Source organism: Globicephala melas, chromosome 5, assembly GCF_963455315.2.
Source record: "Globicephala melas chromosome 5, mGloMel1.2, whole genome shotgun sequence".
Classification (NCBI taxonomy): domain Eukaryota; kingdom Metazoa; phylum Chordata; class Mammalia; order Artiodactyla; family Delphinidae; genus Globicephala; species Globicephala melas.
The window spans coordinates 119631971-119643454 of NC_083318.1; the positions used below are offsets into that span (position 1 = coordinate 119631971).

The following is an 11484-nucleotide window of genomic DNA, read 5'->3' on the forward strand; positions in this document are numbered from 1 at the left end:
GGGTCACTGGCTGACCCGAGACAAACCACATGGAGCCTGAAATTCCGACCTGGAATTTCAGGAAAACACAGGTTCTGGCTGGCCTGTTGGGCTAAGTATTAGGCATGTCACATTACAATCAAAATACTACTGTTTAAAGTAAAATCTCTGCTTAGTGAGAATGGATGAATAAAGGAGGATTAATTTTCAGGTTCCCTGAGAGTTGGCCAAACCCTTTTTGAATCAAAGGCCTTGTTATTTTAAAACAAACGAAATGATCCATTGCCATGGATGGGTCACAGGGAGGATCACAGGTGATCTCCCGGTGGAGGGACCCGCATGGTGTCTGGCGCTTTCTTTTCTGTCTTCTTTCCTGTGACACTGGGGCCCCTGAAGGCAGGGGCTACATCTCATCCACTCAGAATACCTGCCTGCTTGCCTTGCAAGGTATACCCGAGGCAGCCTGGCCTGGGGAAAGGAGCCTGGCTGGGGAAGAGCCTGCCCCATCTCGCTGTGTGATTGGAAGCAGGTCCCTCCCTCCAGCCTGGCCCCAGAATCCCGAATCCAGACTCCTGACTGCAGGATGAGAGCATCAGCGTCCCACTCCACCCCAGCTCCAAGACTCTTCCGATGCCTACGAGTGGGGCAGTCAATCCACACTGCCGCCCCACGACCAGAGCAATGGCTTGGAACCTGTCGTTGTGTAAGATCCAGAAAACCAGAGTGGCCGGCATTCTTTCCACATGAGCACCCAGGCATATTTTTATCCCATCAAAACACAAAAGGCCAACATCACGGAGCTCGGCTGAGGGGCTGCCACCCCCTGAGAGGGCTGCTAGGATCATACACCTACTGACATGCGGAGAATGATCTCACACGGACTTCAGCCCAAGCTCTCTAACCCTTGCTCAGGCTGGCCCCACTCTGCTGTCCCCCCAGGGGGGCCACCCCGACCTCTGAAACAAGCCCCCATGGGAAGCCTTAAGGATGTTCACACACCCTCTGAGCGGAGCCTCCACCAGCAGGATCCCAGACCAGGGGAAAAACCAGGGATGCCCACGGTTTCACATTCAGCCCACTTGCTGCTCCCCCACATCCATGTGCCACCGTGGACCTCCACGCCTTTGCTCTTACAGAGCACCTCTCTGGTGTCCATCACAGCTGTACTTTCCAGCACCGTCCAGAGAGGGCAGGTGTGAAACTCACAGCCCCTCCAGATGGTGCTACACTATATAGCTGTTAACCAGGACCTGTATATGAACGTTTAAAGATAAGGAAATGTTGGGCTTCCCTGGTGGCGCAGTGGTTGAGAGTCCACCTGTCGATGCAGGGGACACGGGTTCGTGCCCCGGTCTGGGAGGATCCCACATGCCACGGAGCAGCTGGGCCCGTGAGCCATGGCCGCTGAGCCTGCGTGTCCGGAGCCTGTGCTCCACAATGGGAGAGGCCACAACAGTGAGAGGCCCACGTACCGCAACAAAACAAAACAAAACAAAACAAAAAAAGATAAGGAAATGTTTGTATGACGCTGTTAAGTGGGATCTAAAGCAGCATGAGCTATTGATCTGAGCCTATTTAGGATGAAAACAAAATTCATGTGCACAAAAAGATGGAAGAAAATGCCCCCACAATGGTTATACTATGTCTGAGTGAAGAGACTACAGGTAGTTTTATTTTATTCTTTTTCTAAATGTACTTCCCTAATTTTCTATAATGAACGTGCAAGGTTTTTGGAATTACCACAAAATGTTATTCTAAAACCCATCTGTGACTGAGCCTGAAGGGAGAGGGCCCAGGGGTTCCCAGGGTCTGGGATGTCTGCTCTGGATAGCCCAGCAGCCTGGCACAGGGCTACTCCTCAAGACAAGGGCACATAGCCCTTGGAGGTACCTATTTTTGCCCCAGAGTATTAAGGGCCACACCAAGGAACATTCTGGCTCCACCCAATGTGCCAAGTTCCCAGGACTAAGCGGGAATAAGCTGGGAATGCTCCTCGCCTGGCCGGGGTGGGTCAGCGCGTATGGACTGTGGGCCGATCCTGTGCCGGGCCCCAACTTGGGTCTCCCGGGCCCCAGAGAGGATCCTATAGGACCTGCCTTGGAGAACTCAGTCCAGATGGGAAGGATGACACCCAAACTGACAACCACAAAGAGGGAGCTCTTGGGGGCTGCAAGCACAGAAGGGGGCCACACTCAGCGGTGGAAAAGGGGCGGGGTGGGGATTCTGGATGAGTGGCCTTGACTAAAGCTTTAGGACAAGCAGACATGAGCCAGGCAAGGGTGAAGGGAGGGAGGAATGGAGGTGTGTGGGCATTTCAGTGAGGGACCGCCCAGGAGAAAGGGCAACGGACATGGCTTAAAGGCAACATGGCTGGGAAGGTGCGGAAGTGACTCTGGGGCAGGCGCACAGGAAGGAGAAAAGAGGCTGAGCGGGCAGCTGGAACCTGGGGCAGGTCCCGAGGGCCTGAACAAGTGCCAGGCTTAGTGTGGGGTTGAGCCTAGGGCAGAAGGAAATGCAGGCTGGTGCTGTAGGGCAGTGGCCGTTAAAGAACCATCAGGGCTGTATGGGGATGGCCCAGGGAGACCAGGGAGGGAGCTGGGTGGTCTTCCAGGGAAAGTGAGGAGGCCTGGCCGAGGGCAGCCATCTGAGTGCACTCCTGGGCCAGGAGAAACAGAAGCAACACCCACTGAATGTGGGCAGGGGGGAGCAGAATGGGGCCTGATTTGTGCCCCGGGGCCATGGTGTTGGTGCCACTTGTGAGAGGGGACCTGGGAGAGGGGAGGGAGCCATATGAGGCGTAGAGCAAGCTAGCTGTCGTAATTCTTACCACCACTATCGTGGACCAGGATTTGGTCTCTGTCCCACAGCACAGGCATTTTGGGGGTCAGGGACTGAACTAGGTTCCCCTCTGTGACCAGCCCCAAAGGCCTGTCCAGCCCTGGCCTGGGAGGGGCAGGGGAGGCCTGAGTGGGGAGTCCTCCACATACCCTTCCATCCTGGGAAAGAAGATGAGATGTGGTCTCCCAGCAAACTTTCCTGTGTCCAGGCAAAGGTCCATTTGCTGGGGGAGCAAGTATATAAAGGAACGTTCTTCTGAATCCCTGATCAGATGCCGAGGGGCTCCAGTGAGAATCACAGCCCCTCGGAGACAGAGCTGACAGGACGGGCAGTGGAGAGCATGGCCTCTGGGTTTCTGTTGGCGTGGCTTCCTCACTGAGTCTGCAGTGAGGTCAGGCAGCCAGCACAGTGGGTACCCAGGGCATCGTTCCCTCAGTGATGCATCACAGCAGAAGCGAAAGCCCTTTACAAATGGGCCAAGTGCCAGGGGTCACTGTCCAAGGCGAGGAGAGGCAGGCACTGGTTCTCAGCACCTGCCCGGGGGCAGAGGTTTCCCACCAGGCTCTGCACGATCAGCTGTGGGGTTTTAACTTCCTCATGGGTCAAATAGTGATATAATTCCTACCCCTAAGACTACTGGGAGGGCCAAATACTGTACAAATGTTAGTTCCTCGGAATTTCTTAACATCAACTACAATAAATGGTGTGAGAGGGCTCAGCTCCACCACGCCCAAAAGTCAGATTCCCCAGAAAGTTTCCATCTATCAAAACAGAAATTGATGTTCCTGAGGGCCAGGTTCACACCAGCCAGGGCCCAGGGGCTGCCACTGCCCCTCGCCATGCCTTACTGAGGAGCACCAGGGGGAGAGTAACTGCTACACAGATTCTAAGTGGGCAGTGGGGGCTTCAGCCTCAGAATCTGCCCCCTCAGGAGGGCACGTGCCCGCTTGGGGAGTGAACCCCCAGCGCGCGCGCGCGCGCACACACACACACACACACACACACACCCAGCAGCCCCTATGAGGAGGCCCAGGCGCGCGCGCACACACACACACACACACACACACACACACACACACACACACACACACACACCCAGCAGCCCCTATGAGGAGGCCCAGGCGCACACACACAAACACACACACACACACACACACACACACCCAGCAGCCCCTATGAGGAGGCCCAGGCACGCGCGCGCGCGCGCACACACACACACACACACACACACACACACACAGCAGCCCCTATGAGGAGGCCCAGGCGGCTTCCAGCGGCCTCGGGGGCACTGAGGGCGGCCCGGAGTCCTAGAGGACCAGCCGACGGCCGCGGAGGAAGGGCCATGACTGGGCAACTCGGTACAGGTGCTGTGGGACGCAGGGCAGGCGCGCCCCCTTCCACTCGCCGGGTCCCCAGCGCCACAAGCCGCCTGCCTCTGAGGCCGGTTTTCCCGCCGGCAGTGTGGTTTCTAAGCCAGGCTCGCGGGTGTGACGGTGTTCGGAGCGCGCAGTGCCCCGCGATGCCCGGGGTGCCCGGACTGGGGACGAGGGGGCGCGCACCCCGGAAGGAAGACGCGATCGAGGCCCGGGCAGGGGTTACCGTGAGCGTCGCGGAGAGGACGGGACCCCGGCCCTCCAACTTCTGGGGAACTTGCAGGGGACACTAGTACCAGCCGCCCGTCCGCTCAGATGGGGAAACTGAGGCCGAGGCGCGCTGCAACTCCGGGTGCTCCCGGTTCTCTTTCCAGCCCACCCTGCGACCGCCCCTTGCCGTGAAGTACTCACCGGCCCGCTAGTAGGCCTCACGCGGCGCCGCGACGCCCTTGGGCTTCAGAGCTCGCTGCAAAGTTGCTCGAGAGGAGCTGGACGGACCGGGTCCAAAGGGAATCAACCGCGACCGAGCGGGCGGCGCCGCTTACAGTGGCAGCGGGAGAGCTCTGCCCACAACGAGGGCAGGGGAGGGGCGGGGCCTGGGGCGGGGCCGCAGGCTGCCCTCCACTCTCGACGCGGTCAGGAGGCCGCGGCGCCGACTCGGCCCGCTGAGCGGCCGGCGTGTCTGCCAATCACTGCTCTCCTCTGCCAATCACAGAGCGCCTCGCCTGACAGCTGCCCACTGGCCCACAGGGCCTCAGAGAAGAGGTCGCCGGGTGAGCGGGTCGGACCCGCCCACAGAGAAAGTTTCCGAGTGGACTCGGGCCCTGGCTCAGACCCGGCCCTGCCACTCCACGCCCACAGACCGTCAGGTCACTGGGAAAGACGTGCACTCGGTGAGTAACAGGTGGTTGGACCCTCGGAGGAGACTCGGACCACCTTTCACTCACTACCCTGGCCCCAGCGTCCCCAAGTTCAGATTCATTATCATTGTTATTGCAATATTAACTAACACGTTGAGCGCCTACTTATGCACCAGACGCCTTAATTTCGGCCTCACCAAAGATGGAGAGGGCTCCCCTAACAGAGGAACAGGGATAGGAAGATGTGGCCCATTTAAATGTGTACCTGTAACCAAGGGCTGCTTTAAATGCATGAAGTGCAACGTAGCATGCTTTCACAAGGTAAATGTGTGGCGCGAGGCTAAGGCAGTTTGGAAACCCTCCTTTCGGCTCTGCCCTGGGGTCTGAGAGGTGTGGTTTGCAGATAGGGGCAAAGGTCTATACTTGAGACAGGCCTTGGGGCTGTGAAGCACCGGTTGGCGGTGCGGGGCGCCTCCTGCGCTGTGTCTGCTGTCTGGTCCTCACAGACAACCTGAGATGCCTGTTCTGGGTCATCATTGCAGAAACTGCTGCTCAGAATGGCTGCCGGGAATATGTGACCAATATTTCGGGAGCAAAGTTTCCAGATGGTTTGGGAGATGAGTTCTATCCACTGAACACGCTACCTCGGGGACTTTTGTTAAAGCCACGAGACTCACATCAGGCACCTCACTTTATCCTCCAGCTGCCCCCTCCATCCGATCCCCATCTTCGTGTCTGACCCGGTGAGGCTCACAGAGGAAGGAAGGAAACAGGCGTCGAGCAGCACCCACTCTGCCCCAGGCTCAGTTTGGGGGTTTTCACACCTCAAGGTTTTTCATTTCATCCCCAATATCACCGTGAGGCAGGTGACATTGGGCGCATTTCTATCGATGAGAAGACTGGGGCTCAGACATAGACGGGTATTTGTCCAAAATCACACAGAACTCTTTCCCCCTTGCAGTATACTAATTACAGAAAATTTGGAGAATTAACACAAAGTAGAAAGAAGAAAAAAAATCACTCAAAGGCTATTACTGTTTACATTTTGGGGTTTATGCATATTTAAGAAAGGGTTTCCAGAAGTTACTGTGATCACGCTGCATGTGTTGGTATATGTGTGTGTGCACTAGAGCAAAGTCCTAGAAGCAGAATCACTGGATCCTGATAGGCTTCTTCAGATCTATAGATACATTTTACCAAAACAAGTTTCTCAAAGTTCCCTCCAGTTTACTTCCGAGGGGTGCACACTGGCTTGGAGAATTACTTTATTTTTTAGCCTTGCCTACTATGGCAAATGAAAAATGGTCCCTTTGCAATTGCAATTTGCATTTCCATGGTAATTAAGAGGCTGGACATTTCATATTTCTTAATTTTGAGAAGCATTCTCTTTCTCATTTATCTATTGGGAGCTTAGAGGCTCTTTGAAAACAAATCAGATGAGTTTCTTTTCTTTCTAACCCACCCACCTTTACTGCCCATCCTCTCCTTCAGCATGGAGGGCTGGAGGCTGACCTGAATGGCTCCTGCAGCCCACCCTTGGAATCAGCAGCCCTCCTCGCACCTGCAAGGCTGGGAGTAGAGACCCCTCCTCCAGTATCTTGGCAGGACTTTTCCAACTCATTTGTCACTGTCTACAAGAACATAAGCAGCTTGTCATCCATCCCCACTGGCTGGTCACTGCCCACCATCAAGGAGACCACCATCAAGGACAAAACCTGTGAAGGGACCCAATAAACAGTGGGAAGGGGACAGATTGAACAATTCCTCCTGGGGAGGCAAGAGAGAAAATGAACCTCAGTCAGAGCACAGAAACATTTAACATATGCCATGGATTTAAAAAACTTTAAAAGTTGTAGGTAAATTCAGAAAGAGAATAGTCACGGTGAGAAAAATTAGCACTGGAAGATAATGTGGAATAAATGCCTTAAAATGTGGAGGAACAATACATGAAAATCATCAGGGAGAAAATGAGAGGCTTGCTGGCAGTTCCAGGCGGTACAGCATGTGAAGAACAGGCACTCCAAAAGGAGCTGGAGGGGAAACAAATGAAAGAAATGCTAGAAGAAAATGTCTCTGGGCTGAAGATATGCCATAAAGTCTCCAACTCCAAGGATAAGTTATGAGAAAGTCTTGCAGAATTCCAGAAAAAAGCGGTCACAACCCAAACAAGGAGATTCAGAGTGGTTCCAGATTCCTAGGCAATTTTGGGACAATGTCCAGGGATTCTGACTGTCTGATCAACGCGCCTTTCCCCTGCTATGATGGAATTCATGTGTCAGGGCAGAAGAAGGAAAATATCTAACATGGCAAGACACAGAGAAGGCCCCTTTGACCCGTGGAAGTTTCTCTCTCACCGACATAGTTCAATCACAGCAGAAATCTCAAGATAAAACACAGAAAATAGTGGTGAGCAATGACCCTTGCAAAATATGTGGTTTAATCTAAATATGCCTGGGATTCTGTACAATAATTGCTAAATAGGGATTCTTGAAACATAAGCCACATACTGTAAGGGAAACCTGTATTAGCCTGAAAGTAAAAACTAGAATTGATCTTCAGGAGTTGTGCAAGGAGTGAAGTGGAGAAGTACAAGGTTCTGATTTGGTGCCAGGGAAGATGGGGAGGGGGACATTGTTACCATTTACTTTTTATACATCAACAGGGAAATGTCATTTAATTATGAGTATCAGGAGTTATAAAGCACCAATTGGTAAAAAAGAAGCTGAGTAGAACTTCTGAATTAATGGGTGGAGGTAGGGAGGGTGGAGAGAACGAGTAAAGAGACAAAATTAAGAAAGGGGAGAGACACAGGAAATAACAGCAAGAACAACAAAATCTAATAAAAGATGAAAAATTTAAAACCATGGATATCAACTTTCATAAGAAATGTGAATGGGCTGAATTTCCTATCAAAAGCCCGTAAGGCTGGGATAAAATCCAAATCTAGTTTAAGTGCTGTTTACAAAGGCAGACACCAAAAATGCTGACGAATAGAAATCCAACATAGTCTACATTTGAAAACTGAAATTTAAAAGATAACAAGAATGACAAACTAATGTTGTCTAAAGGATTCAAGGCAGAAAGCACTCACAGGAACAAAGAGGGATATTATGTAATTGTGCAAGGTACAATCCACAGAGATTCAACAGTCATAAATCTTAATGCATCAGAAAATACAGCAGGTGTGATGGTTACTTTTATGTGTCAATTTGTCAAGGCCAAGATTTGGCCAAACACCAGTCTAGATGTTGCTGTGAAGATATTTTTTAGACAAGAGTAACATTTATACCAGTAGACTTTGAGTAAAGCAGATGACCCTCTATAACGTGGGTGGGTCTCACTCAATCAGATGAAGGCCTTAAGAGGTGATGACTGAGGTCCTCTGAGGAAGAGGGAACTCTGCCAGCAGATGACCTTCAGATTTAAGTTGCAACATCAACCTTTCCCTGGGTTTCCAGCCTGCCCTGCAGATTTTGGACTTGCCAACCCCCATGATGACATGAGCCAGTTCCTTAAAATAAATCTCTCTCTAGATATAGGTATAGATATATAGATAGAGATAGAGATAGGGATAGATAGAGATAGAGATCGAGATAGAGATATCCCCTATTGGTTCTGTTTCTCTAGAGAACCCTGACTGATATGGCACCCAAACTCATAGGGCAACAACTTGGAAATACTAAGAGAACTTATTAAAACACAGCTCTTGTCCTAATTCAATGCCATCTCTCTAGGAGGCCTGTCTTCACTCCCCCACGAAGTCGAACCCTGTGCTTTGCTGTTGAGTACTGAATGAATGAATGGATGAAGGAATGAATGGCTTCATAAGGACAGTATCCAGACCCTTTAATGGGATATCTAAAAATGCCTCCCACACTTCAGTCCTATTGTCCCATCTGCAGTCCTCTGATGCCTCCCCGTTCTCAGATTCTGCATTCATGTGCTTGCCCACTTCTTTCCTATTTAAAGTCCATTTCAATTTACTCAGCAAACATCCTTCCTCACTTTTCTCTGTATGCTTGGCATGTAGCCCAATGCCTACCAGTTTCAGGCATTGGGCTACATGCCAAGCATACAGAGAAAAGTGAGGAAGGACGTTCGTGAGTTTTCATCTGAAGAACAGCAGAGTTGGGGCCTTTTTCAGACCATCAGTGTATTAGGCCAAAAATGGTCCCCTAGATAACAGGTCCTACCTCCCGGACACTGTGAATGTTACCTCATTTGGAAAAAAATGTCTAACTGACATGTGATGTAATTATATGAAATGGGGTGATTACCCTGGATTTTCCAGGTGGACCTTAAAGACTGTCACAAGTATCCCTAAAGGAGAGAGGCAGAGAGAGGTTCGACACACACATAGAGAAGGTGATGTGAAGATGGAGCAAAGAGAGACCGGAAGATGCTGGCCTTGAAGATCGGAGTAATGCAGCCACAAGCCAAGGAATGCCAGCAGCCTCTATGCTGGAAGAGGGCAGGAAGTGGATTCTTCTTGATTTCAGCCCAATGATACTGATTTCAGACTTCTGGCTCCAGAACTGTTGTTTTAAGCCACTGAGTTTGTGGCAATTTTTTTACAGAAGCCACAGGAGATTAATATAATCCTAATGTTGTGTTGGGACTGTAGTCTTGCTGTCATCTGGTGTCCACTGCAGTCCTGCAGATGAGCTTAGGTGAGGCATGGAAATTCCAACCCTTGCAAGGGCAGCCTTGGATAAACATAACCGGAGTACTGAACCAACCCCTTGGCATTCAAACATATACTCATCAAAATCAAGGAATCAAGAGGCCAAATCACCCTCTTGTGGGTCCCAGGATGATAAACAAGCAGTATTGAGAGTTGGGAAATTGCCCTTGAACGACCAGGCCGAGCGTTCCGCAGACTCAGCGACCTAGGTCCTGAGTGTGTAACCTACTGAGCTAGCGAGATCAGAACAGCACGTGGGGTATGTCAGCCACACATTGGACATCTAGGACTGTGAGACCCCAGGATCACCCATGTATCCACATTTTAACAAGTTCCCCGGGGATTCTGATGCGCAGGGAAATTTAAGACCCATGACTGTAAAGGCGAGTGATTGCGAGTGTGATCTTCACCTGGGTGACTGTTAGAGATGCAGAAACCCATCTCACCTCAGACCTCCTGAGTTAAGAGTCTTCATTTCAAAGAGCTACTCCTGTGATTCATGTAGATAGTAAAGTCAGAGGAGCCCTGCTCTGGGCTGCAGGTTCCCAACCCAGGCTGCACGAGTATTAGAACCACCTGGAGAGCCCATCCTGCCCAGGCCAACAGAGCCAGAAGTTTGGATTTATGGGGAGTCCTGGATAGCTGGGAGCAGAAGAGCTGCATTCAGCATTTAGCAAGGTCTGGAGCACGTTCCGCCTGTGCTCCCACAGACCCCTTCCCAGCCTCCCTGCTGGAGGCTATCCCACCTGCCCTTGACCACCTCCAAGACAGGAAACTCTCTTTGGTGTTACATCTCCATGGGTCTTCCTGACACCATGACCAACCAGGTGGCCCCCCTCCGTCTCCAAGGAGGTGGTGGCTCCCCAAGATCACACATCACAGAGCTGGTCGGTGGCAGAGCCTTTGGGAGCAGGGCTCCCAAACTCTGCTCCCTCTATCCCCCATTTCTCTGACCATCCCCCCTCCCCCTCCCTCCTTTCCTATGTTCCTTTATACACCTGAGCTCACGGTCCACTCTGAAGAATTCTTAAAATTGCAGCAGAAGCGGCCAGAGGGCTTGGCACTGGTCACGTGGCTCTGTGTCACCAGGGCTGGGTGCTACATCAGGGCCCCCGCAGCCCCACCTACCCACGCCGGCCTGAACCTCCACCCACCCCGCATGCACACCCCCCACACACTGCATTGTTGCCGGGTAGTTCTGAGCCCCCATGAGTCTGAGTCGTGATTTACTCATCTCTGAAAGCAGAATGAATGCCACTTAGGGGCCTTCTGATGAGTCACCAAGTACATCGAGAAGTTTCATACTGGAAAAAAGAGCTTGAGGATGCCAAGGCAACTTTAGAGCAGAAGAAGGACAAATGCCCTCACAGAGGAGAAGCACATCCCAGAACCCCCACCTCTGTGTCCTCATCACCCCACTAGGTCAATAGGCGGGTTCTCCAGAAGAACAGAACCTAGAGGACATATATGGATATCTAGAAAGAAATGTATTACAAGGTATTCTCATGTAATTACGGAGGCTGAGAAGTCCCGCAATCTGCCGTCTGTAAAGCTGGAGGCCCAGGAAGGCTGGTGGTAGTTCCAATCTAAGTCAGAAGGCCTGAGCCGATGCCAAGGGCAGGAGAAGAGGGACGGCCCAGCTGAAGTTGCGTGGATTCACCCTTTGTCCGCCTTTTTGTTCTATTCAGGCCCCGAACAGATTGAGGATGCCCGCCCACACTGGGGAGGGTGATCTGCCTTACTCAGTCCT

The 11484-nt window shown here is 51.8% G+C and overlaps 1 protein-coding gene across 1 annotated transcript in view; it reads right to left on the bottom strand.

Annotated features, from left to right (window-relative positions):
* The window catches only part of WFS1 (wolframin ER transmembrane glycoprotein), a 28281-nt gene extending 23513 nt beyond the window's left edge, over positions 1 to 4768 (bottom strand). Inside the window, exon 1 of the mRNA XM_030845118.3 lies at positions 4602 to 4768. The gene's annotated coding sequence lies outside the window, so the exon portion shown is untranslated. The remainder of the gene's footprint in view (positions 1 to 4601) is intronic.
* Between the last annotated feature and the right edge of the window lie 6716 nt (positions 4769 to 11484).